The sequence below is a fragment of the Microtus oregoni genome, unplaced genomic scaffold (assembly GCF_018167655.1).
Source record: "Microtus oregoni isolate MIOR12 unplaced genomic scaffold, Mior012 000070F_ref0000104, whole genome shotgun sequence".
In the NCBI taxonomy this organism is placed as follows: Eukaryota; Metazoa; Chordata; class Mammalia; order Rodentia; family Cricetidae; genus Microtus; species Microtus oregoni.
In genome coordinates this window covers 1,417,794-1,444,218 of record NW_024543977.1, presented here as the reverse complement: position 1 = coordinate 1,444,218, position 26,425 = coordinate 1,417,794, and the positions used below count along the sequence as shown (strand labels likewise).

At 42.1% G+C, this 26,425-nt stretch overlaps 1 protein-coding gene across 2 annotated transcripts in view; it reads right to left on the bottom strand.

Moving 5' to 3' along the window:
* The window catches only part of Kiaa1217 (KIAA1217 ortholog), an 818,936-nt gene that overhangs the window by 489,951 nt on the left and 302,560 nt on the right, over positions 1–26,425 (bottom strand). For both annotated transcript variants that reach the window (XM_041641628.1, XM_041641627.1), the window contains one exon: positions 9,781–9,927. The gene's annotated coding sequence lies outside the window, so the exon portion shown is untranslated. The remainder of the gene's footprint in view (positions 1–9,780; positions 9,928–26,425) is intronic.

Here is a 26,425-nt window from a genome sequence, read left to right as displayed (position 1 = left end):
ACAGTTCGGAGAACCTAGAAAATTATACTCTCACCTCTAAAACGTTTCATTCTGTATCACATTTTTATCTTTTACTTTGCTGTCTTTAAGAATTTCAAAACTGTGACTGAAGAGATGGCTTAGAGGTCAAGAGCACTGCTTGTTCTTCCAGAGGACCTGCATTGATCCCCAGTACCCACATGGTAGCTCACAACTGTCTAAAAGTCCAGAAGAGCTGATGCTCTTTATTGGCTTCTGCAGGCGCTATACGTAGATAGTGCACAGACACACGTACAGAAAAGCGCCCATAGAAAAAGAAAAAAAAATAAACCAGCAAACAACAAGAATCTTCTAAGTAAAAAATAAATGAACATACTTGGTTCAGGACAACTTTGATTAGTGCTAATATATGTTATTTTACTGATATAGGTATGAATAATTTACATTGGTATAAATTTTGTTTTTTTGACATAAATTTAGGGTCAATTTCATTATATGTATATGTATTTCTAATCTTGATTAAGGTATTATGATTGTGTAGTTCATTTTAAAAATTTAATCTATAATTAGAAAATATAGGTTGTTAATGGATAATCATCAGTAATAGTCAAGCTTGTAGTCATGTTAGTCAGATTTTATAGATATATAAAGATATATTTTAGTTAAATAGGCATTCTTCATATCTTTCATAGACTCAGAATATGGCATTTTAAACATTTTAATAACTTAGGGCTTTTCAGGACAACGAGACACGTCTGCTCCTGGCAGCACCAATCTACTTCAAGAGGAAGATGGGCACTGAAGAAGCTCCTTATGGAGTTGGTTAGCCATTTGGGCAAGAAACTGCTCTTGCCTGGACTGATACATAAACTGGACACAAAGAACCTGCAGAGAGAGGACTGCTGAACTTGCTTAAAGATGAGATGATCCTTCGGGGTTCCTGACTCATAAAAGGTTCTGCAAGACATTCTGCAGGACACAGCAAAAAGTGACTGAACTGTCTTTGAAATTTCTTGCTTCATAAAAATGTCTTCTGGGGGCTGGAGAGAGGGCTCAGAGGTTAAGAGCATTGCCTGCTCTTCTAAAGGTCCTGAGTTCAATTCCCAGCAACCACATGGTGGCTCACAGCCATCTGTAATGGGGTCTGGTGCCCTCTTCTGGCCTGCAGGCATACACATGGAAAGAATATTGTATACATAATACATAAATAAATATTTAAAAAAATAAATAAAAATGTCTGTTGGATACTATGGGCCTGTAGGCCAAAGATGGATTCCCCAATGGTACAGAGGAACTTTGGATGACTGTCCAGACAGCAAGTTGTCTCTGTCATTTCTAGAGTTTTAGAAGTTGCTTACTTCTTGTTTACTTAAGTAATATGATATCCTTCTAGAGTCTTTGATGGAGTTGAAGAATAAATTGATAGTTATAGTTTTCCTTAGCTATGATAAAAGATAAAGTAGATATAAATATTATAACTATAATTCTTGCTTGATAACTATTTTGTTATATATAATTTTACTATGTTAAAATGAAAACCTTTTTTTGTTTAAACAGAAAAAGGGAAAATGATATGGGAGGGTCTTCCATCTATGTGTTACTTTCATTGGTTAATAAAGAAACTGCCTTGGCCTTTTGATAGGACAGCAGCTTAGATAGGCAGAGTAGACCTAACAGAATGCTGGGAGAAAGAAAGCAGAGTCAGACAGACGCCCTGACTCTCCTCTCCGAGACAGACACTGGTTAGACTTGTGCCGGTAATCCACAGTCTAATGGTAATACAGATATTAGAAATGGGTTAGATCAATATGTGATAGTTAGCCAATAAGTGACTGAAAATAATGGGCCAGGCAGTGTTTAAATGAATACAATTTGTGTGTTGTTATTTTGGGTGTTAAGTTAGCCATGTGGGAGCCGGGCAGGACGAAAAGCAGGCCTGCTCACCTCATCATTACATTTTATGGTCACTATTCATTGTAACAGCAATATGATTACAATAGCTAATACTAATACATTCTATGAACTTTAGTTTCATGCTCCCTATGTGCTTTATTTTGTGGGACTGGAGGGGACAATCAGTTGCTAAAAGGCTTTGCTGCTCCTCCAGCGACCAGTGTTCAGTTTGGGCCGCCCACATCACAAGCGCCTGGAACTTTCGCTCCAGGGGTTACTGCTCTTCTTACATCACCAGAGGTGACCTCACCTGTGCTCCACCTTCATCAGTAGCTAAAAATAACACCAAATAACTATTTTTGCTTAATTAAAAATCCCGCACGAGATGGCACAGGTTGTTAATTTTCAGCAGGGATTCAACATGGTTTTAATGTTGCTTTTAGAAATCTCGACTTCACAAAATGAATTTAACTCCTAGGAAGACACAGAACATTTTTCATGTGTGAAGAGATAACTTGGCCATATTTCACAAACACTTATTTTTGTAAAGTTTTCAGAATCTTCCTGAGATACTAAAAACACTTTCCCCCAGATCTGAGGTTTCTAAATGAAGCTCATGAGTTAGAGTCTATATTGATCTCATATACCATTAAGTGGCAAAATGGTCCAATTTATCATGTCCACATGGCAATGTGGGAAATACTCTCCACGGCTTGGGTTCTCTGTTTATCTTTTCTAATTTCCTCACATCACAGGCTAATGACAGAGGCGCTTCCTTTTCAGGTTATTGTTTCCAATAAGCAACTGCATAGAAAGGAGCAATTATTTCTGAAGTTGCATCCTTTTCCCTACGCTGTTTAAAGCAACGATTTGTTTATTTCAAGTTTCAAATTCTATTTTCTACCTATAAGACAAATAACCTTATGCATGAATATGAGAACACATAGGTTCTCTACACACTGGCCAGTAAAAATCTCCCTATGCATAGCATACTAAATAAGTTGGGAAATTCTACTGACCTAAGTATATGCAAGGGCTTCCTGTTGAAGAACATGTCTATAAAATCACACATGCACACACACAGACACACACACATGCACAGACACATGCGCACGCACTGACAAGAGTAGCCATGAAGCAAAGAGATATGGCCTTATATGAACAAGAAAAGCAAATGAACAGACTCGGTTTACATAGAAAGGATGCCACTCAACTCAGAGGAATATATTGTTATCTTTTCTGCCAGCTCTCCAGAAGGTACCACTCCTGGCATTTTGTATATATCAGTCAGTATCATATCCCATTGTCTCGACTCCTGATGTTGTTAACATAAGCATTCATTTCCCTCCATTTCTGGCTTCCTTTCCCCAGCTTCTTCCCATGTCTCCATCTTCCATCCCACATGCAGCTTCCCCAGAGTTTATGGTCAAGGGTCTTTCCTCTTTCTTTCTTCAAGGTCACCTTCCTTTCTCTGCCCTTCGTGTAAGACCCTTGTGATCCAGATTCAGGCCACCTAACATGTCATTATTTCAAACCTGGTCATCTGCATATCAGGTTGTTTCTGAGTTGCATGTCAGAGGATGGGTGGAAGCCACATATAATGTCCTAGAAAGAACCAGGCTGCACAGAGCTGTTGGACATGTGCAGTCCATATTCATTAGCCCCGCAGTTACATTTCCTAGCAGAGTAGGAAGACTGAGTCAATGACTCTTGAACGCTTGCCTTCCGAGGAGATATACTTCTTAAAAGTTCTGGGTGATATGGTTGACTGCTAATGGATACATAGCTTTGTGTCCATTTCTCTTTAAAGATCCCTTACTTACCATGTGTAGTTGATTCGTTAACACTGAACTCAGCGCTGAAAGCACTGTAATGTATGCCTCAACCACCACATGTTCTCTCCCCCTAGGACTTGTCACTGCTGGCTTTCACGGAGGTGCACCACTGAGGTCTACTGAACAGTGCTTCAGTGCTGAAATTGGGCTCCATTTTTATACCATGAAAACATAAAAAAAATAGAAAAATGCAGGAAAAGAACAAAAGAAAAATCATGGGACTACATGGACCGTATAAAGAATAAATGTTTACAGTGTGCATTGTGTAATTCAAATTTATTGCAGCTCTGTGTTACCTTTTGAATGTCTGCAAAAGCACCATTACCACAGACTTTGAGACTGAAAATATATTTTAATGAGAATGTGAATTTGTAAATGGAGAATCCAAAGATAATAAAGAACAATAGTATTTAAATAATCAAAACATTATGGGGTAAGGATGTAACTGGCAATCAAAAAAGTTTCTTCCATTTTTTTTTAAGCATGTTCCATCTTAATCCAGATGACACTGAACTTTTGTTAAAGCTCTATTTAAAACTTTGACTTTTTTTTGTCTCTACAGGATGCTTCTGAATTACAGTTTATCATAATAGGCATTATAGCCCAGCTTCCCTTGAAAGCCCTGGCTTTTCTTTAATCACTGGTCTCCAGGGCTGCAACTAAAGTCAGGTCATCAGCACTGCATGCGGGGGAAATCCCTCATTGAAAAGCACAAGGGAGAGTTTAGCCCAGTAATCTCGGAGGAAGAGACTTCTATCTTACCATCAAACAGTGTGGTTTTCTGGGACTGGGGAATTCTTCCTCCCCCCACATCCCCCCTTCCTGCCTTCCCTTTATTCTGTACCATAGTTTTCTGCAAAAAAGGGAAGGTACTTGTTTGACATTTGCTTCCGGGCTGTTCCAGCAGGATCAGGGCAGGGCTGTGGCTCACATGAACAGGATTGGAGATGTGGATGTCAGGGGCCTCTTAAGGAACAACCTGGGATTTCAACTTGTGAGGTTTAACATGGAGAAACAATCCGAGGTTTAATTGGGCTTGCTTTTTTCTCTGGGCTTTGTATATAGTGACGTGTGTGTGTTTTGTGTGTGTGTGTGTGTGTGAGAGAGAGAGGGGGGGGAGAGGGAGAAGGAGGGAGAGAAGGAGAGGGACAGAGGGAGAGAAGAGGAAGGGAGGGAGAGGTGAGGGAGGGAGAGGAAGAGGTCCTCCATGACAGACACAACTCATTTGAGAAGGACGCGCGGCAGAGTATAACCAGCACAGCTGTCTGTAGACACACCTTAGGTCTTTGTGAGATCTTGAAACAGAAATCAACTTTCAAAGTTGTTTTCAGGTTGACTTTTGGTTCTGTTAAATGCTAAATATTTCTTTTTTAAACAATAACAACAAAACAAACAAACTCTTTGGATAAATTAATCACCACCATCAAATCCCCCTGAGTGTGGAAATACACCATCAGAAAGAGATGCTATTGGGTGGGTGGGTAGGGAATAATGGGTTCGAAAAGCTTTTGTTTTATAGCTGAGTCACCATCGCTATTCTATCACATCAGCTTTTCTTACAATGAACAAAATCATCCAAACCGGTGATCCAATGCAGCAGCCACACAGTAAGCACCGAAGAGCAGAGCTGCCTCATCAAGAGGCAAAGAAGCCCACAGCACCCTGGACTGAGCTGAACACCCACTCCACAGCACAACAAGTTGAGTTGCATTTTGCCCACAATGTAATTAATTTCCTTTGCTTCAAGAGAGACCCATGCCTTATTGGAATCTTGTTTCCACAGCATAAAGATGGAGAAAACAGTACTTCCTAGCAGTCCATCCTTTTAGGACACTTGGTGACTCTATGCTTTGCTGAAGACAGTTTTCCAGATGAGAACCCCCTTCTAACATTCCAGATGTCTCATATATTGCATGAAGATATGTATGTATGTATGAATGTATGTATGTATGTATACATAAATATATGGGCAACACTATAATTTCTGGCTCTATTATTCTTTTCTACATGGCTTCTTCTTCTCCATACCTTTGCCAAATAGTTTATTCTACTAGAGGCCATGTCTCCATCCTTGCACACCAGTTTCTAATTGCATTGGAAATTACAGCACTTCACGAAGCGAATGGAGCTATAACCTCTGGGCTTTACCTTTAAGAAGTGCCTGCTTAATGCTTCTTTATTCCCATATCATAATCCCACCTCTTGGTCAGTTGGCACTTCCCATGCCTCCCCTCCATTCCCACTTGGAGTTGCTGCCCCTGGGAGAGTTCTCATCTAAGGCCAAGAAAATCCTCCAGGCACCAGAGAAGAGAAGAAGTTAGCAAAGTGCAACTGGTTTTGAGAGCTTCCTTGCTTTTCAGCAAACGTGTTTTCTTCCTGTCTAGGAGCTGAGAACATATGCAGCACCTGGCAGATGATTTCTTCGAAGCTTAAAGTTAGGAGAGGGAAGGCTGACTCACAGCTTCTTCCACTGCATGTGTGAAACCTTTTGAGAAAATTCGGAGGCGGAAGAGCCACGGGATTTTGATGATGCTCTCGACTGCTATTTAATCAGCAGTAAAAGCAGAGATAACCTCCTGCCTCTCGCCTTCTGTTCCTGACCTTTACAGACTTAAAAAGAAAGCAACATGAATGGGTGTTAAGTGCCAAAAGAAGGTGGCAGTTTTAGGTAGCTGTGGTCTGATCACCTTAAACATCTGATCTCTTGGTGTCCTTTGGATTCACGTTTTATCTATGACAAGGACAAAGGCTCTGGGGGACCACACAGTCATCAACGGGGTACTGACTCTAATCTCTGGGTTCCTTACACTATTCTTGTAGCTTTCTTTGAAAGTCTCATGCCATTCAGAAAAGAGAGATACTGTAAGGAATGGGGAGCTAAAATATGATTCTCATTAACATAATTTATTTCAGGAAATGGTTCTTTTGTCTGTCATTGCCAAGTATGTGAAGGTGTCACCCACAGACATTGGTTTCTAACCCCAAGCAAAGAACAACAGATGAAGCACTTACTTATGTACTGTTCTGTACCGGATATGAGTGATTAGGTCTGACTGCCCAAGATGGTCACAGCAACAGGCCACCCACACAGACATACAGGTTCAGTGTTTTGAGAGTTCAGAGAAAGGATTTTGCATGCTGCATAAAAACTCCATAGTATCTGACAAGGGTTCTTTCAGATATAATAGTCTTATCAAATATTTACCTTAACGTGTTTTCTTTTTTTAAATTTAAAGTTTATTTTATGTGCATGAATGTTTGCCTTCATGTATGTCTGTGTACCATGTGTATACCTGGTGCCCATTGAAGCCAGAAGAGGGCATCAGATTCCTTAGGAACAGAGTTATAGATGGTTATGAGCTGCCATGTGGGTGCTAGGAATTGAACTTGAGCCCTCTGGAATAGTAGCCAGTGCTTTTAACCATGGAGTCATCTCTCCAGCTTCTCTGTCATGCTTTCTTTATCACAGAGTTTAGGACACATTTTCCACAGGAAAACCCACCTATAGTATGACACAGTTTTACCAGCCATGGCATGCCCAGATGAGCCAATGCAGTGAGAAACCAGGCACACTGGACTTGGGACCATTTAGTCCAGCCTGAACCATAGCAATCCCAGACTTCTGTAAAGCTCCCAAGCTCAGAAGGCAAAGGGCTCCATCAGCTTCCACAACGCAGGCCAGAAACTGCAGCAGAAGCCAGAAGGACAAAACTAGGCTAAGCGACAGTCACATCCACTCCATTCCAGAGCTCTGTTCCAATACTGGACTTTCTACTAAATCACAGTGTGACCTTAAGTCTAGCATTTCCACTGTGTGGAGCCCATTGTCCTATGTGTAAGGCAGGGCGACAAGGCCCCCTGTGCACAGCTGTGAGGACTAAAGATACCGTGTGTCTGCACCGCATGTGACACACAGCCAGACAGGGACTAGAGAGCAGCTGTTATCTTGTGTGTCGTGATTATCCAGAATCCCGAGATTTGAAATATACCTTTTTTTTTTATACCCCAGCAAACAAGTTCAAAGTCTTTTTTTCAAGTACATTATCTAGTTAGGGGTTAAAAATCCAAATCCCTGTATATGTTCTGCTCTGCTTGTCAAAGGCTCTCTAATGCCTGCTCGTCGGTAAGTAAATTACATGGGTTATTCTTCTACGTCCGGTTAGTCTTGAACCACATTCCATGCGGTAACGGGTCAGTTTCTTTACTCTCTTCTCCCTCCTACCACATTCCATACCCCAAATGATTCCAGTTTTCCCTTGCCTTGAAAGTGAATTTTCATCTGTATTTTACAAAAAGTCCTTTAGCTGTGGGTTCTTTGAGCACCCACCAGCCCCAACTGTCGGCAAGGAGAAGGTCTGCTGCCTTCGCCAGAATCCTCCCACAGAGAACAGTGGCTTTGCAATGAATAGCACATCCAGAAACGGTCGACTCTTTGATCTTTGATACTTGTACAGCTCTGAAGAGAAAGGCATTCCAGCCCCAACCACACACAGAGAGGGATACGGGTTATTTATGGAAGCCCCCTGACTCTGAGCTTAGCCTGGCTCTGTAAAAACTCAAATACACACATCACTTTGACTGGCCAAATTGCTCCAGCCCCTTGCAGTTGTGTCTAATAGGACGGGAGTGGGAGGTGGGAGGTGTGTGTGTCTGGTCTTTGGCTTCTCCCTGGGGTGAGAAAGGTAGCTTGGCAGAGGCAGTCACAACAATATTTATAAAGACAGGAGAAAATAGAGTCCATATGTGTACAAAGGGAAATCAGAGTAAATCACGGGGGTGAAGAAGCCTCTTGACTCTATTTCTGAGGTCTGGCGGCTTCTGGTGGAGTGAAGGGAACCAGCCACTCTAGGCTTCAGTACGCAGAGGCCAGTGTTCCCGTGTGGGCGCCTTCTAATCAAGTCAGTCAGCCCTGCAGCTTCTCAGACGAGCTGAAGCGGACTCTGGTTCCCCCGGTTCAGACACTGTTTTGTAAGTCTAACCACCCAGGGAACTTCCTATCCCAGAGCTGAAAATGACCTAGAAGCTGACGTTCTGGCTCCTGCAGATGCTATAGGACATGTTAATAGCTTTCTACCCATGGTTCATACCTAGGTTCTGCCTACTATTAGGTGTGCTGGCTCTATGGTGTGTCTGACTTTTGATCCAGGATTCAACATGGAACCCCACAGGCTGTTGTTTAGAACTCTTGGTTCCCCACAGGCAGTACTGTCTGGGGAGGTTTGGGAAGCCTTAGGAGGTGGGCTTGCCTAGGGGAATAGGTCACTGGGGCCAGGCTGCTGGGGAGTCTTGTCCCTTGCTCTTTGGCATTTTCCCCTGTTTCTGAGCACTGTGAAGTGAACACGTGCCTTCTGTCATACATCCTGCTGCCATGATGCTCTCTCTGCACAAGTCCACAAAGCTAAGCTAAGTGGCCAGGAAATAAACCTCGTGGAACTGTGAGTCACCCAAAACTTCGCCTCCTTCAAGTCGCTCTCTTAGCGATTTGAGGTCATTATGCAAAAGTAACTAAGATAAACACTAAATCAAGAACCAAGTTAAATAAAAATGGTAGCATGGTAAGATCTAGTCTCTTTACTACCTTTCTCTGGGTCCAATATATTGAACTGATAGATTTATAGTGAAAACAGGCTGAATAAACATGGCTATGGTGGGAACGTCACTAGGACCATTTCTTATCTAGATACCCAAGGCCGTCCATGCAGACGACTCTGGAAAAAGAAAGCATGGTCTTTGGGTATTTTCTTATTCTGTAGTGGTTATGATAGCTTCAAGGTAGAGTCTAAACAAGACAGACTTAGCAATGTCAGTGAACATGATACGCATCTTGGAAAACACACATCTGCTCCTACCACTGGGAACACAACCAATAAATAGCACATAAAGCAGTACACAGCCGCATTTCAGAAGAAGAACGTATGGAAAAGCTGCATGGTTCAGCACACGCTTTCAACATTGTGTTCCCTGGACTCAGGGAAGAACTCTGGAAGTCACATTCTACAAAAATAGCTTTATCTCATAATTAATTCAATCATGTCATGATTAAGTTAAAAAACAACAACAACACAAGACTTACCTAAGAAGAAAACAGGGTAGGGGGGAGTCGCCAGATGAGCGGTGTACTCCTTTGAGGCCAATGTTTATGGTCTCTGGGCTGTGGTCCCACTTTTGTCTCTGGGATACAGTATAGTCAGCTACACACTCAGGATTCCAGCATTTCCATCTGTTAAATACAAATAATAGTGTAATAGTTTACCCAGTAACTGCTTCGTGAATTTTAGGGTCCCAGTGTGACCGAGAAAAGGAGGAACAAAGACTAGAGGAATAATGCTGATCTGTAGAGCAGGACACACTGACGTCACACAGACCCCCACACAGCTCTTCAGACGAAGGGCTCTTAACTGACAGTCTCCACCACTTGCTTTTTAACCAAAACATGAGTTAGATACCACAAGGCAAGGCAAATCCACCAAACTAGACCAACCAGGAAAACAACAGCACGCTTCTATAGCTGAGGGCAAGAGAAATGGGAAAGGCTGACTGGGAGTCAGACAGTACAGAGAGAAGCCCAATCCCCCGTGACTTAGTGCCATGCACTGTCCCTCGAGAGCCCAGCACACAGAGATAGATACTGTATCCTGTGATCATCCTATCATCCAGGCTAAGTGGGAAATGACATGGGACTGTGGACAGATGCAGTGACTGGGCCACTAGTGACATGACTTGCCTAGCACAAAGAATGCAGCCTAAACAGGACTGCCCAGGTTCAAACATTTAAAATTTATGGCTGAGGATGACAGGCACATCTGTATAGGGAGGCTGCAGGATCATTGAGAAGCCCTAGAAACTGAAGCTGACGTTCTGTTCTTTCCCTACCATTGGTAACCTCCCAGCAACTAGAAGCTGTGGCGATTTGGCTGTTGGCAGCAGGCTTGGTGCACATGGATCAGGCCAGTTGTTTGGAAGCCATGTTTTCCCCATGGATATTTGTTGCTATAAAAACCCTCTCGGGGTCCAGAAAAACACATTTCAAGTGGAAAGAAATGGTGGATGAGAATATGACAGATGCCACTGATCGTAATTTAAAATATTGCAAAATACCATTGCATTTTGACTCAAGTTTCTAAAACATGAAATTCAGGTTAGTTATTGTACTGAGTTCAACTAATTATTAAATTAAACATTAAATTAATATATAGTTACTTTTTTAAAATGTATGACTTTGGAATCAAAATGGTCCTCTATATACTATGTCTAAACCAGGAGAGGTAAATGATTCAGGTGCCAGAAAGCCTGAGGTCTGTGTCTCTGAGCCACTAACCCCTACCCTTAGCTTCATTATCAATGAAATAAAACGCAGAGATGCTGGAAGGTCAGGAATAAATCCCTTAGCTTTGCCAGTCTACATCATGGCTTCTACTCTGGCTTCTATGACCACTTCATTTTGAGATTGTATGCATATTTTTTGTTAGTTTTTTCTTTTTAAGATGTGTTAACTTATTCTTTACAAATTTCCTATGTGTAGACAATATATATTGATCAGATCCACTCCTAACACATTGCTTTGCATATTCTTACCTAACTTGATTCTCTCTTTGGCTTGACTGAGCTAGTTTTGTACTGGTGTGAGAAAATACCCGAGGTAATCAGCTTGCAAAGAGGAAAGGTTTATATGAGCTGATGGTTTCAGTTTGTGGCTGCTTGCTTTGGCCTTTAGTGCGAGAGCATGGGAGAGGACGTCTCTTAACGTCATGACAGCCAGGAAGTAGAGGGACAGAAGGGAAAGAGCTGGGGTCCCAATATATCCAAGGAAACCCACTCCCACAAATATTTAACTTCCCACCACCTCCCAATAAGGTCGTTGGGTGGGAACCAACCTTTAACATATGATCCTTTGGAGGACATGCCAGGACCAAGCGCGACAGTAGAGTGCCCGGATTCAACAAACTATGTTCTCAGTGAGCCGTGGACCCAGGTTATGAAGTTAATCTGGTTTCATAGTCTGGTGTCTTTCCATTTACCTACCAGTGTAATCACTGATTGTGTCAACGAGTGATGCTTAATAAAATATTTAAAATATACCTCTTTGTTTCAAATTAGTGTTGGAACAGTGCCAATCTTAAAAGTCCTTAAAAGTGTCCTGGGTATCTTTGTAGGGAAATGAGCGAGGGTGAGTCTGGTGACTCCTGACTGACTGGGGTGGGGGGATTGAAAATTACTTATCTAGGGCTAGAGGGGTGGCTCAACGTGCAGAGCACTTGCTTTGCAATCGCGAGGACCTGAGTTCAGATCCACAGACCCTACATAAATAAAGCACATCTCTAATCCTAGTGCTCCTATAATAAGACGGGAGCCAAGAGACAGGGAAATCTCTGGAGGCTTATGGGCTGGTTCATCTGTCATACGCAGCAGTGAGCATAACAGACTGTCTCAGACAAGGGGAGGGCAAGGATGAACACTTCCACGTGTGCGTTGCGTCACACTCAAACACTTGGGCATTTATTCACAAATGAAAACAGACATGTACACACATATAGACTTAACAGGAAAAACACACATCAAATATAAGATTTTCCAGTACGTATATGATTTCCCAGGCATTGCTTCTTACCCACTGCATTATACAATCCTGCATGTAGCCCCACTGGTTACCCCCACTGGCTAAGCAATGTTAGGGCCACTTTGCAACTGAGCGCACTGAACTCATGACGATTAAACACGTTGTTCAAAGTCACACGGTACGTGCAGAGCCTGATCTCAAACCCACATCTCTCAGAAGCTACTGTGTGTCTGTGTTGGCAATAGTTAGAGATTATATGCAAGTCTATTTCTTGAGACAAGTTATTCCTAAGCTACTCCTACCTTCTTGTTCTCCCTCTGACGTGTTGTCATCAGCTCCGTCCACTCCCACCGCCCATGAGTTCACTCAGGCTCTAGATGCCCCAGTTCCACAGTTCACAGCTCTACCTGCACCCCCACTGGACTGGCCCAATTCCATTTTGTTCCAAAGACTGTTATAAGTGTCATTTGCTCTCCCTTGATGTTATATTCCCTTTCCCCTGCTTGCTTAAGCCACTGTATGAGAGAAAGGAGAGAGCAATACGAAATTGTAACAGGTGAGAAAGCGGGTGAACTGTGTGTACACAGCAGGCACTGTGGAGCAGGACAGGGAAATACATGCTTTAATTATTTTCTTGTTACTGGGACTTATTGGAAAGTAATTAATAATAATAATCCATTGCTTAATTATCTTTATAATACAATTCTGTAGGTTAATTCCGGAGAATTCAGACTCATTGGAGCACGGAATTGAAGAGCACAATTATTTCCCAATATTGTTTTTTCCTTTTATACAAATGGGTAACTTCAGTTAGGTTACTGAAAATGGCCAAGCAGAAGCCCACAAAAGGTTGTGTTACAATGAATGAAAAAGAACACAGGCAGTCTACAGCTGAAAAAAAAAAAAAGAATTCATGCGATGTACTTGGTTTAAATTGAAAAATCTTTTCTCTTAATAAAATTAAAGGGCTCTGAGGTAGTTTAGATACTATTAGTTAGTTTATAACACTGAGGAGGAGAATGTTTACTTGATACATATTAACAAGTCGTTTGAACTCCAGTTATTACCGACAAACCAAACAACCTTGAAACAAAAGGACTATGCAACCGCCAAGTATGAATGAGTGAATATTTTATTGCAGTTTACTGTATTGGCAGGGTTATTGCAATATCCTGTGATTCAGAGTGACAAGGTGGCCCTCAGAGGGTTGTCCCATGACAGCAAAATCTTAACAGGATAAGCAATTGTAAAATTCACCTTTATAAAGACTGTATTAGTGTGTGTTTATTATACAACTAATGGGCTTCATAGTATACTCATTCAAGCATCTGCATACTTCAGCCATCCATACCTTTTCTTTCTCCTCTTTCCTCTCTTCTCCTCTCAAAGATTCCCATTTCTACCTTCATGTCATACGCTTACTTCCCTGATGATTACCAGTTTTATCCTTGTCTTGAAACTGACATAATTTCACTCATCTGTACAGTTGAATAAAATTCTATCATGAACGTAGGAAATATTTTCTGTATTCTATGCATCTATTGATGGACATCTAAGTTCATCTATTTTTAAAATGTAATCTTTCCTGACCCATTGACTGTTGATCCAATTTTCTCCTTTGAGGAGTATAACTTTGTTCCACAAAATGGATAGAAGTATAAGAACAAAACACAAGAGTTTTCTCAAGTGTGAAATAGTGATTTGGGTGTGGCAATAATCCCAGGCTGGAGGATTAGGAGTTCAAGATCATCCTCAGCTGTATAGTGAGTTTGAGGCCAGTCTTGACCTCATGAGACACTATTTCAGAAAAACAAACCAACCAAATACCACCAACCACCCAAAATATTTAAAGAGAACAAAAATGAGAGGATTTTAAAACATAGTTAGTACTAAATAAATCATTTTATGCTTTTGCTAGGCATTGTTGATTTGATGGAGGCAAGGAGGGAATTCAGAACAGGCAGTGTTGGAGGTTCCCCCATCTCTAGATAGATCATCAAGTTGGTCCACTGGGGAGGGCCGGAGCAGCAAGAACACTGAAACATAGCAAATGGGGAGGCTCTCTTCCTTGGTTGGATAGTATGCCTCCATGGTCACGGGTGGTGCAGTCTAGAAAAGCATGTGACCTCAAGCTGATCTGTGCTGAGTTCCAGGGACAGTGAGATTAAGAATGACGTGGGGAAAATGTGAGCAACTTTGGGACTGACACAAAGTCACTGGGAGAAGCACCGATGATCACAGTCGGAAGGGCTAACATCCCGAATCTGCTCACCTCTGTGTCCTCCACCATGCAGAAATTAATCTCTACTCCCTTGAAAGGACTATTCAAACCCCCTTCATTTCCAGTTTTGGCTTGCTTAACAGGCTCCTCATATTCAATTTCTAGTGTCTGAAAAATCTCTATATAGCTTTGAGAGCCTCGGAGCAGCAGGTTTTCCTCTGCAGAGCCTAGCTAACTCCACTTTGCTAAAGAACAGTGAATGTAGTGGCTATGAATGTCTGTCTGAGACAACCAGATCTGAATTCAGACATCATCTGTCTGGGCTAACTTTAGCTGTCAACTTGACACAGCACAGAGTCAACAAAGAGAGTTTCAACTGGGAGATTTCCCAAGTCAGATTGGCCTGTGGCCATGTCTATAAGAGATTGTCTTGATTGATGATTTATGTGAGAGGTCCCAGCCCACTGTGGGCAGCAACATCCCTCCATACAGGATTCTAGGCTATGGAAGAGAGCTAACCGAGCATGAGTCAATGGGCAAGCCAGAAAGCAGGCAAGGAAACAGCTATCCTTCATGGTTCTTGCTCAGACTTCCTCCAGTCATAGAGTGTTGCCTAGAAACACAGACTGAACTGAACACTTTCCTCCCCGAAATTACTGTTGGTCAGAGTGGTTTATCACAGAAACAATGAACTTAGAACATCATTCTGGCATCAATCAACTTGTATTTCTTCCATCTAGGAGCTTTGCTTCAGGACAAACAGCCTTCATCCTGTCCTTAGGACCCTCGTATTTAGACTACCGCTTTATCCAGGTCTGAGCAAGCCAGTTGACTGATCAAAGAATCAGTTTCATCATATGCAACGTGGAACGGATAATGAAGACCTTGACAATGCACCCTGCCATTTAGTTGTCTTTCTCACTAGATAAATATTTGTGACCCACATGGTAAACTAAATGAATCTAAATGACAGAATCCATTCACATCACTTATAACATATCCTGCATTACCAAAGCACACACTTCCTGCCTTCTCTACTAGAATATGAGCTCTTTTGGTGGGATCTGATTGTAGTCACTTTTTTTTCATACAAAAAGCAAAACTTGTTATATAGTTAAGTCATCCATTCAACAAGACTTTATTGAATGGCTTCTCTCTGACAGATGTTATCATGCTAAGCATACCAAACATATAAATGAACAGGGGCTCAAGAAAATAAGAACAGTTTAAAAGCGTTGTAAGTAACTCCATTTTTTTATACAGAGACAAATGGTAACAATCATATTCTATCAATATCAATCTATATTACTTAAATTACAAATAAGGTAAAGTTTGAGTTCAAATATTTTTGCAGTGTCATACTCTAATCTTCTGGTGTATGAGAGTTAGCTGAGCCCCCAGAATACCACTTTGCATATGTATAACCATTCAGATTGGTTGTTATTGTCAACTAGACATGACCTAGAGTCACCTGGGAAGAAGGAACCTCAGTTGAGGAATTTCCCAGATAAGGTTGACCAACTCTGTGAGAGAGTGTCTTCATTGATAATTGACGTGGAAAGGCCCAACCCACTCTAGGCAGCACCATTTCTAGATGGTTCTGGGCTGAGCATGAGCCAAACACCAAGCCAGCAGGCAGCGTTCCTCTCAATGGCACCGTTCTTCAGTGATGGACTGTGACCAGGAAATGTAAGCCAAAAAAACTCTGATCTCTTCAAGTGGCTTTTGGTTAGAGCAGTGCTTCTCAAGTAGGGTGGCATGACCCCCTTGGGGGTCAAATGATCCTTTCACGGGAGTCACATACCAGATGTCCTGCATATCAGATATTTAAATTATTATTCATAACAGTAACAAAATTGCAGTTATAAAGTAGCAATGAAAATAATTTTATGGTTGGGGTCCCCACAGCATGAGGAACCGTGTTAAGGGTTGCAGCGTCCGGAAGGCTGAGAATCATTGGGTTAGAGTGTTGTATCACAGCAGCAGAAAGTAAACTAGAACAGACTCCAACCTGCATGCTGCATCCCTTGACACTTGCCATTAGATGTACAATGTGATAGCGCTAATTGCCAACTGGACAGACCCTAGAATCAACTGAGAAACCTGCCTCTGAGCACTCCTGTGGGGGGTTATGGTGATTCTGTGGGGAGACCCGCCACTGTGGAAGGCACCATTCCTTGACTGGGCTCCTGGAGTGTAAAGGAGAAAGGTAACTGGATGGCAGCATGCTTTTCTTGCTCCTTTCTTCTGACTGTTGCCAGGATGGGGCCAGCCACTTGAAGCCCTTGCTGCCCTGAATTGGCCTGCGTGGGGGACAGTGTCCTGAACTGTGAGCAAAGTAAACCCCTTCTCCATGAAGTTCCTGAACTGTGAGCAAAGTAAACCCCTTCTCCGTGAAGTTCTTTTCCTTGGATAATCTCATCACAGAGACAGGCAAAATGATGAGGACATGCGCTTTTACTGAGCTGAGTTTTAAAAATGCAAAACACTAGAGATTATTAGAAGATATTAACCACGCTTACAGCAATGCTGTGAGCTCTGCAGTAATCTTAATAAGTCAACAGAGAGCACATGAATTTTCATTACAGGGTGTTCTAATATTTCCCCCCTATAATGAATATGGGGGTGGATCCATCACTCAAAATTACTCTCCGTTAGTGGGAAATTCTCTCCGTGGTTAGAGAGAGACCTACCACAGCCTCCCCCAGTCAGAGGAAGCTGAGAGGGTGCAACCCTTTGTCCCTCCCTGTCCCACACATGGCTCAGCCTCTTTGGTGGGCAGCGTCCAGAGAGCTATCCTGGCTCTACCCTAAATACCAAGGGAATGATGCAAAGACTTGGGGACCGGAGTGGTGGCAATGGTGTGAGAGTGTCTTGTAGCGATGGGCCTCCGAGGAAGGTGCTCTGCCCACCCTCTACCTGCTCCTTCACTCTCACAGTCAGTTCTGATGGTCACCAAGGCTATGCTCAGTTATGGGCAGTCTGTGAGCCCACAGCCTCCTAGGCCAAGACAGCTTCTTTTTCTCAGAATCAGGAATGCTACCTGCAGCATCCACAGCCTTCACCCTGTTCTCTGCATCTTCCCATAGAAATAGAAGCGTGGATTGCACACATCAATTACCATAAAGGACACGTGCCAGCAGGCATCCCACTCCTCCTGCACCCACCCTCATTTTAGATGCGTTGCAGTGTTTCTTTCTCAGTTGCTCAGCATTTGTGGGCAGGAGGAATAGATGGTTATTTTAGTGAGGGAGCTCATCTCAGAAATATGAATCTAAACCTATCCCAAGGAAAGAAGAAGTTCAGTTTGGAATCTTAGGAAAAAAAAGTATCTAAATATACTGGTATACTGTGACTTCATCATCTTCTCCCTGTCTGCTTGGAAACATTTTCAGTGTTTAAACAAAGAACCGTAGCCAAACAGTAACTCTGGGACTTACAGTTTCCAGTTGCTTAAAGAAAATGGTTAACCTTTCTCCCTCAGATCTTCCTAACCATCTTTCTGTGCTTCTGTCTTTGCTCACATAATAAAAGTATTTTTTCAATGCAACACAAAGGTCTCTGCTTATAGCTAGCTCTTGGTTGGTTTGCATGCGAAGGTGAAACCGTCAGCGAGACCTGTTAACTAATTTTCCCTTGTAATTTGGAATGAAATCGTGAGCAGAGTCTTAGGAAGCTTAACTAGTGTAGCTACCGGATGGAGTTGGAGGTCCAGGAATGTGAGGAAATTCCTACAGATTAATCCAAGGCACGGCTTCCTCTTTCTGGGGCCTCATACCTGTCTAGCATGCAGAGAATCATTCCAGGGACAAATAATACTGTCAGCCTCTACCAACCTTTTACGTGTTTACATGGGTACTGAGCTCCAGGAAAAGGCAGGGAGGAAGGGGGCTCTCAAATCAGGTTCTTTGAAGAAAACACACATGGCCACAGACACTAAAAGTTTTAAAGGCTGGATAATCTCCTGGATTTCTTTTCCATACCAACATTTGATTTTATTGAATTACATTTTGAGAAGTAAAGATAATTCAAGGATAGGGTCAGACCATAAGGTATGTGAGAGCCAGACAGAACACAGAAGATGAAGAGTCCAGGGAAAGAATGTATTTGGAGACTTTGTTGTGCAGAAGTCCCTCCTCTTTCTGCACTGTCCCGGTTTTCTTCTGAAATGTAAATGAATTTACTCATGTTTGAAAGAGAAAAAAGGAAAATGGAAGATAAACTAGAAATCATTAAAATCACCTTCCATGGCTCTTGGCATGGACAGATTCCAGAAGAAAAGGGAGAGGCTGGCTTCAGAGAAGGAAGTGATCCTGTCCCCTTCTCTTCTGGCTTCAGGGAACAATGAACGCCAGTAGCAAAGGGTCCCAACTGAGAGACCATTCCACATAGAAGCCTGCTGCTGCTCTTCCCACATCCCTCCCTACTGGGAGTATAGAACAAGGTTGGAAGAAAACCTGGGCCCCCAAAACACAGCCCTTGGAGGAAGACATGGCTGCGAATGACCAAAGCTTTACCTCTTTCCGTATGTAGAACACCACCAAAATGCCACCAGCAAAGAACTTAAAACTGCTAAGTTTTTGTATCTGGAATTCACTGTAAACAGTATATCTATCTGGATTGCACTGGGGAAAAGCAATGATATGGCAGAGGTGGTCTCAGTTAGCAGATGTCTCCCTGCAGCCAACCAGACTGTGCCTCTCCTTGTGACTACCTCCGGCAAATGATTTTTGCAATAAAAATAAACTCCCACAACAAATTAATTACAAGGGAAAGCAATTTACATTTCACCCCAGATTTCACAGTTGTTATTTTTTTCATCAGATATGAGTTAGCCAAAGTAATTGGAAGAAATGATTAGCAATGTTCTGTATTGAATATGGGTCCAAACCAACAAACAAAGCTAGTGGGAACAGCTTTAATCCTCTGTTTTCTTCTGCGTGGTAATAGTTTTTGCTCTCACAATGGTTTTTGGGGGGGGGACTTATAGTAATTCAGGAGAATATACTTTCTGTAAAAATAGCCCTGGGCTCTTTTTGTTTTTGAAGTAGAACTTTATAAGTCAGTAGGATCTTACAACATGGCTGTGTCATCCCAAAAGAGCTCGGAAAGAACACACTGCTAAAAACCCAGCAACAGATCATCTGTGGGCAAGTCTTGGGTCACTCCTGAAAAGTTTAGCCCAATGAGGCCTCCTGCTTTTCAGTTCTCGGTTTGCACTGTGCTTCTGAGGGGTAGCTAGGGTTTTTAGGCATTTGCATCAGTTCTTGCTGCCTTCACATTTTAAAACAACCTCTGGATGGACGGATACAGTGCATCTAATGGGAATGGCCTGTCCCAATGTGAGCTACTTCCGTTAAGCTGACTGCCGTAGCTCACTTCCTTTACTGTCTGGATACTCAGGTATGGGGAAAACCTGATGGCTAGAAACAAATACCAAAGGTAAAATTCATGTTTACAGAGTCCCATTCTTTAAAAAGTGTATTTTGTTGGCATGAGTACACATGTGTGGTGTCTGTGCATGGATGTGTGTGTCTATCTGCAAGTGTGTCAGCACATGCCTGTGTGTGGAAGTTGCCACTGGTGTCTTCCTTAATTGCTCTGCACCTTACAGTGGAACCCAGAGCTTGCCAACTCATCCAGCCTTGTTAGATTGCTTGCTCTGGGGATCCCATTGCTACCTCCCACAGACCGGGACTCCAGGCAGGCTGCCAAACCCATCTGACATTTCCATTGGTGCTGGGGAGTCAAACTGGTCCTCATGTCTGCGTGGTAGATGCCTTATCTGCTAATTCATTTCCTCAGTTCACAAGGGTTTGCCCAGACTTGCCTCAGATTGGTGATTCTCCTGCCTCTGCCTCTTCAGTTCATTCTACCATAATCAGCCCTACTCTTGAATACATTAAAATGTTGCCACAAATTGAGATTTGAAACGAGTTAGTATCAGTTTCTCTATTTAGGATTATTTTATGATACAACTTTATAGAAAATGTAGTCTTCAAAAACTATTGGCTTTATGATTAGCAGTTTCAAGCAAACTACCTGATACACCTCCACCATGATTCTAGCAAATATTTGCTTTGTGGCCACTCTGCTAGGCACTATGACATTGTTAGCATGCATTACAATGTAATTTAGCTGGGGCCAGGGTTGCTGGTGCATGACTTTAATGCCAGCACTTAGCAGAGAGGTAGAGGTAGAGAGAGGCAGGGCCAGAGGCAGAGAGGCAGAGGCAGGAGGATCTCCATGAATTCAAGACCAGCCTGGTCTTCATAGCAAACTCCAGACTGGCCAGGGCTACACAGCAAGAACTTATGTCAATAAATAAATGTACAAGCAGACTGATTTCTGTTTTCATGTTACGGTGACCACAGAGAAAGAGCGGTGACAGTGTTCTCCTTTACACCAGAATGCGGTCTTTTCCCTGTGCAATGAATCCAGGTTGCCTCTTTCTCCCTTAAACCATCAGCATTGACATTACAATTCTAATCTGCATTTGTGAACTGCATTTCTATTTCTTTCGTTCGTGACATTAATCACAGCATCCCAGGGAGACACTCCAATTTATGGCTTCTATTTTACTCAAGAGAAGTAAAAAACCAAGAGCTTCAATGACTTTCTCAAAGTCAATAGCAAACCAGGGATCGGGATTCCAAGTTTGCAAATGCCTACCTTGTGCCGACCTTCAACACATGCTTAGCCTCTCCAACAACCTAAGGGCTCTGTTTTCCTGTTTAGCTAAAGAGAATAAATTAGAATAAAGACACACTAGCTAAGGAGGAAGCATCTGGTTTGTAACACAATATCATTACTGTATTGCTGCTTCAATCTAAGCACTTAGCATTCTCCTAACTACTGAACCTACCGGACAACTGTCAATGGCTCTTTTGACTTGGGTCTACCCTCATGTAACATCCATTTGTGAAATTACCTGAAGAAAATATTACTAAGACATATTTTCTTAGTAATTCCAGCACAAGGGAAATGCTCTCTTAATGACGGGTCATCATTTACTGGAATTGCCCCGCTGTGGTCATGTGCAGACAACATGCTCCAATCGGCTGGGATGGAACTGACAAAGCAGAAAGCTCACGTGGAAGCTTTACCCCAAATCCAGAGACCATGAGCACACCAGCTTCCTAGGGCTGTGCTTGCTCACAAAATGATTGTATAGTTTCTTTTTTTTATTTTTGAAACCAGGTAGGCATTTACTATGTGGGCCTTCAAGGGCCTGGGCACTGATTTCCCTCTTGTGTCCTAGGGTCGCTGGTAAGCACATGGGATCCCAGAGCTGTCTCTGTATTCCTGTTTCCAGGGGCAAGAACTGAGGGAAAGTCATGTGGATGTCACTTTGTCCCTCTTGCAGCCATTCCTCTATGCGCTTTTAAAAATTAATAATACAGATTAGAGGCAAAATTCTGAAAGAAAAGGAAATACATTTTTAAAAGTTTTACAGCTTAGGATAGGGACATTATGTAATTATGAATAATAATTATCATTTCAGATCTTGAGATCCATGGGTTATAGCCATCCTAAGACAATAAATAAATAAATGAAAATGAACTTGGTAAAAAGGAACTTGGTCATGGTTGAGGAGGAAATCCAAGCTATAAAGGAGAGTGTGGTGCTCCCAGGTTTTCTAGCTGGTTCTACAGAATGAAAGTGTAGATGGTGTCTCTGGACTTTAATGACGCTCTTCTGCAAGACGGAAAGGGTCATGAGGTTTGGATTTTACCTTGGTCAAAATTGAAATGATTAGTGGACACAGCTCCACACTGCCCCCTGGTGGTATTATGTTTAACCGTTCTTGGGAATGCCTCAACCTGAGTGTGAGCTTGGTTTACACAGTGGCTTGTGAATATAGAACTATGAAAACTTATTTTACTCAACATTCAAGTGTTCTATTGCTACCATTTCTCCAAGGGCTTGACCTGAGTATCAGGGAAGAAGGCAAATTACTTATAAGAGGGATGTCAGGGTTCCAATGTAGTTATCTCCACAAACTTACGTGGGAGGTGGTGCTGGGCATGGAGTTGCCCTAGGAGCAAATGTCAGTACAAGAGAAGTGCCCAATGCACCAGATGCCACTGAACCCCAGTCATCTAATCCCATCTCAAACTCACATACCTTAACATGGAGATCATATGAGAAGTTAAAGGTCATTGAGGTCATGTTTAGCTTTAATGGCAATGAGCTTGTGGCTTAGATGTCAAGATATGACTTTAAGATGAAGGTTTTCCTCAGCTCTGACAGATCAGGAATGCAGTAGTCAATGCCAGGTTCGACCAAGGGTAACTTACAGTGCCAATGTCCTACTCTTTCCCTCACCAATGAATTGGAGCTTGGTGAGGCTCTCTGGAACCTTCCTGTGCACTGTGTACAGGCAGGGGGCACCACCTGAATGTGCCCCAAATCAGACTGTCCTAGTCCATTTTTAGGAACCGATAAAGAGCCCCTAGCTTCACCGTTGTAGGCAATGGTGATCTTGTATCACTGAAGGCTTTTCCTTCATATTTTGATAGCAAAGGGTCCCTTCACATCCGTGTTGGGCATGCTTTCTCTTTCTGTACCATGTAGATTTTTAGTAACAAGGGGATTTGTGCCTTGGCTTTGCAATATGCTAAACACATCCTGGTGGATTCTTAACCTTAGTCAGGATACAGCTGATGGAAAACCTTCAGTGACTTCGTCTGCTCACCCTCTCCTCACTTTCCTGTCCCTCTCAGGCTACATCTGTGAGCTCTCAAGGAATATTCTACGAGACAGGTAGGATACCAGTCACGTGGCATATTTGTACACTGTCTGGAGACTCAAACCTTGACATTTTTATTTTTCAGTGACTCTGTAAGGTCCATTTTCAGATCCTTCATCTAGACAGCATTTCCTTCCTTCCTTCCTTTATTGAGAGCACATTTTCTTTGTCAAGTCTATTTCCGAGGCCATATTTGCCAAAGCAATTTTCACAATGAGAGAAGAATAAAGGGAAGGCTTACAAATCACACGGGGACCAAACCCCAAAACTGTTTCTGTGTTACCGTTTAGAGTATATACATTCTTTCATACTGCAGAGTTAGGAAAGCAATGTAAGCTGGGCAGGGATCTTTGTAGTAACTTGACTCCATGTCATCTGAATGGGTCCAGAAGCAATATGTCTTCTCTACTTTCTGCCATGAAGAGTTTGCTTAATCACAAGATGGTGTCTGAGTTACTTCTCTGTTGCCATGACCAAACACCATGACTAAGGAAGCTTATTAAAGAAAGCATTAAATTTGGGGTTCCTAGTACCAAAGGGCTAAAATTCATAACCGTCACAGTGGAGAACAAAGCAAGGGGCAGGCAGGCATGGTGCAGGAACAGTAGCTGAGAGCTTACATCTAATTCACAAGCACAAGGCAAAGAGAGAAGAGTAAGCGGCAGTAATGTGGGCTTTTGAAACCTCAAAGCCCATGTCCAGTGACATACCTTTCTAAAAAGGCCTCCCAATCCTTCCCAAACAGTTCTGCAACTGGGAATCAAGCATTCAAATATATGAGCCTATGGGGGCCTTTATCATTCAGACTACCACAGATGGCAACCTGTTAGATCGTTCTAGTAAATCGATAAGTATAAAGGGCTTAGCCTGGTATTTATCTACAGAAGGTCACCTGAAATATACCCAACCAGCTATTCCCTGTCACGAGTCCCCCTACTCTCAGCAGATTCTCTTCTTATCTGATGCTAGAGTGTGTGGTGTCAAGTGTATATGTATGCTATTCCCTTCCATAGAATGCAGCTTTCTCTCACCTTTATATAGCTGTCATATTGGAATACTCCATATTAGTAAGTACACACACATATTCAGATACATATGAATCTACCCATATATTTAGAACCCACCACATTTTACACATATAACATATAGAAAATATGAAGACATGTCTAGGTTCTATATCAGACTTGCAGGTATATGACTCCCCATCTTTCTCATCTCTGAGATATGTGTCCCAACTATATGCAAGATCCTTAGAAGTCTTGTTTTTCGCTTTTCTATTTCCCCTACACACTAGGCTCAGAGTTATGGAAATCTTTGATGCTTACTCAACAGATGACTTAGTCCACAGATCATAGGCTCCATGAAAGAACAGAGAAACCGGCACTGACCAGATTATAGGGATACAGGTTTCTCAGCACAAAACTGAGCGGCCTGCTGGCCCAAAGGAACAGGGTCTGATCTTTACTTCCCTGTGGACACGGACTGGGTTCCAAAGCACAGATTTTGGGTAGAGATCAGGAAAATACCAGTCAGTGTGATGAGCCCCCTGACTGAGACTAAAGTTCTGACTGACAGTTTGGCTTCTCCACCCAAGTCAGCAGAGAAAGAGAAGGAAGCCATTCTACACTGGGCAATCTTGATTTTCCTGGGGCAAAATCCAGGGTTTGATTTTGTTTATTGGCCATTTTTCTCACCTGCCTGCAATTACCTCATTTATAAAATGAGATATTTGGGATGGTAGTGTTGTAGGTTGTTCTGTGAACAAATTCCATGTATTGAATACCTGGTCCCAGCCTATGGCATTGCTGTAAACCTCGAGGAGCTGGAGCTTTCTGGAAGGAAGTTAGATGTCCCTGGAAGGTGATTGAGACCCCAGCCTGTCTCCTCCCTCTGTGCTTTTGCAATGCCATGAGGTAAACAGCTTTCTTGTCATGTTCCCACAGCAATGTTCTGTCTCATCAAAGACCCTTAGCATAAGGAAGAAAATGAGGGCTGAATTCTCTGAAGCTGTGAACCAAAAGGAACTTTCCCTTAATGAGTTAATACTCTCTGGTGTTTAGTTGCTGTAACAGAAACCTGATCCACATGATTAAATTATTCTCCAAGATTCTTCTATGGTCTAAGTTAGGATTGCTATTATTTGGAGAAGACACCACAAGCAAGGAAGTTCTCATAGAAGAAAGCATTTAATTGAGTGCATGTTTACAATTTTAAAGGGTTAATCCATGATCATCGTGGCAGGAAGCAGGCAGGTGAGGAACTGGAGCAGTAACTGAGAGATTTACATCCTGATCAGAAAACAGCAGACACACACAGAGAGACATTAGGCCTGGCATGTGCTTTTGAAACCTTAAAGCCCACCCTCAGTGACATATCTCCTGCAAGGCCACACCTTCCCATTCTTCCTAAACAGTTCCACTAACTGGAGACTAAGCATTCAAATATATGAGCCTGTGAGGTTCATTATCATTCAAACCATTACGTATACCTCTAGAAGCCTACACCTAAAAATAGACTCCTTCCTCTTGAGCACTGACTTACATTGTAAACATTAGTTTATCACCCAACAACACACTCTACTAGGAGAAAAAGAAGGCAGGTAATTTATTTGTTGATTAGGGCCCCTTATAAGAAACTCAGAGTGGTTATCTAAATATTATTAGAATATATTTGCTTATGTTTTTACTTAACCATAGCTCTGCCATTCTTCCTATAGTAAATGAGCTTTTACAAGAGTTGTATTATAAACCAAGGCTCCTCCGTTTACAAAAAAAATTGGGAAATTTTGAAGGGCTTGACATTTTGCATTTTAGGCAATTTCTCTTGTTTTCAACATTAAATATGTCTAAAATCGGAACATGGGAAAGGCACTCCAAGAAATTAACTGAGGAGAAGAATGTAGATTTTTCCAATCAAACATAAATCAAGACTTCATTAAAAATATTAATATTAATTATTTAACAATAAAGGGTGTTATCATATTTACTGGGAAGAGAGAAAACGATGCTAAGGCCTCAATGTGGGAGAAGGAGAAAGGTGATGATTTAAACCAAAATGACAGGTAGAAAGGTAACCATGCAATCCCCTAGCTGGTGCTTCTTACAACACTTGCTTGTTTTGAAATGTCCTTTGAGCTTAGGAGACAATACATTTAATCAAATGATTTTCATTCTTTTCCCTACAGCTTT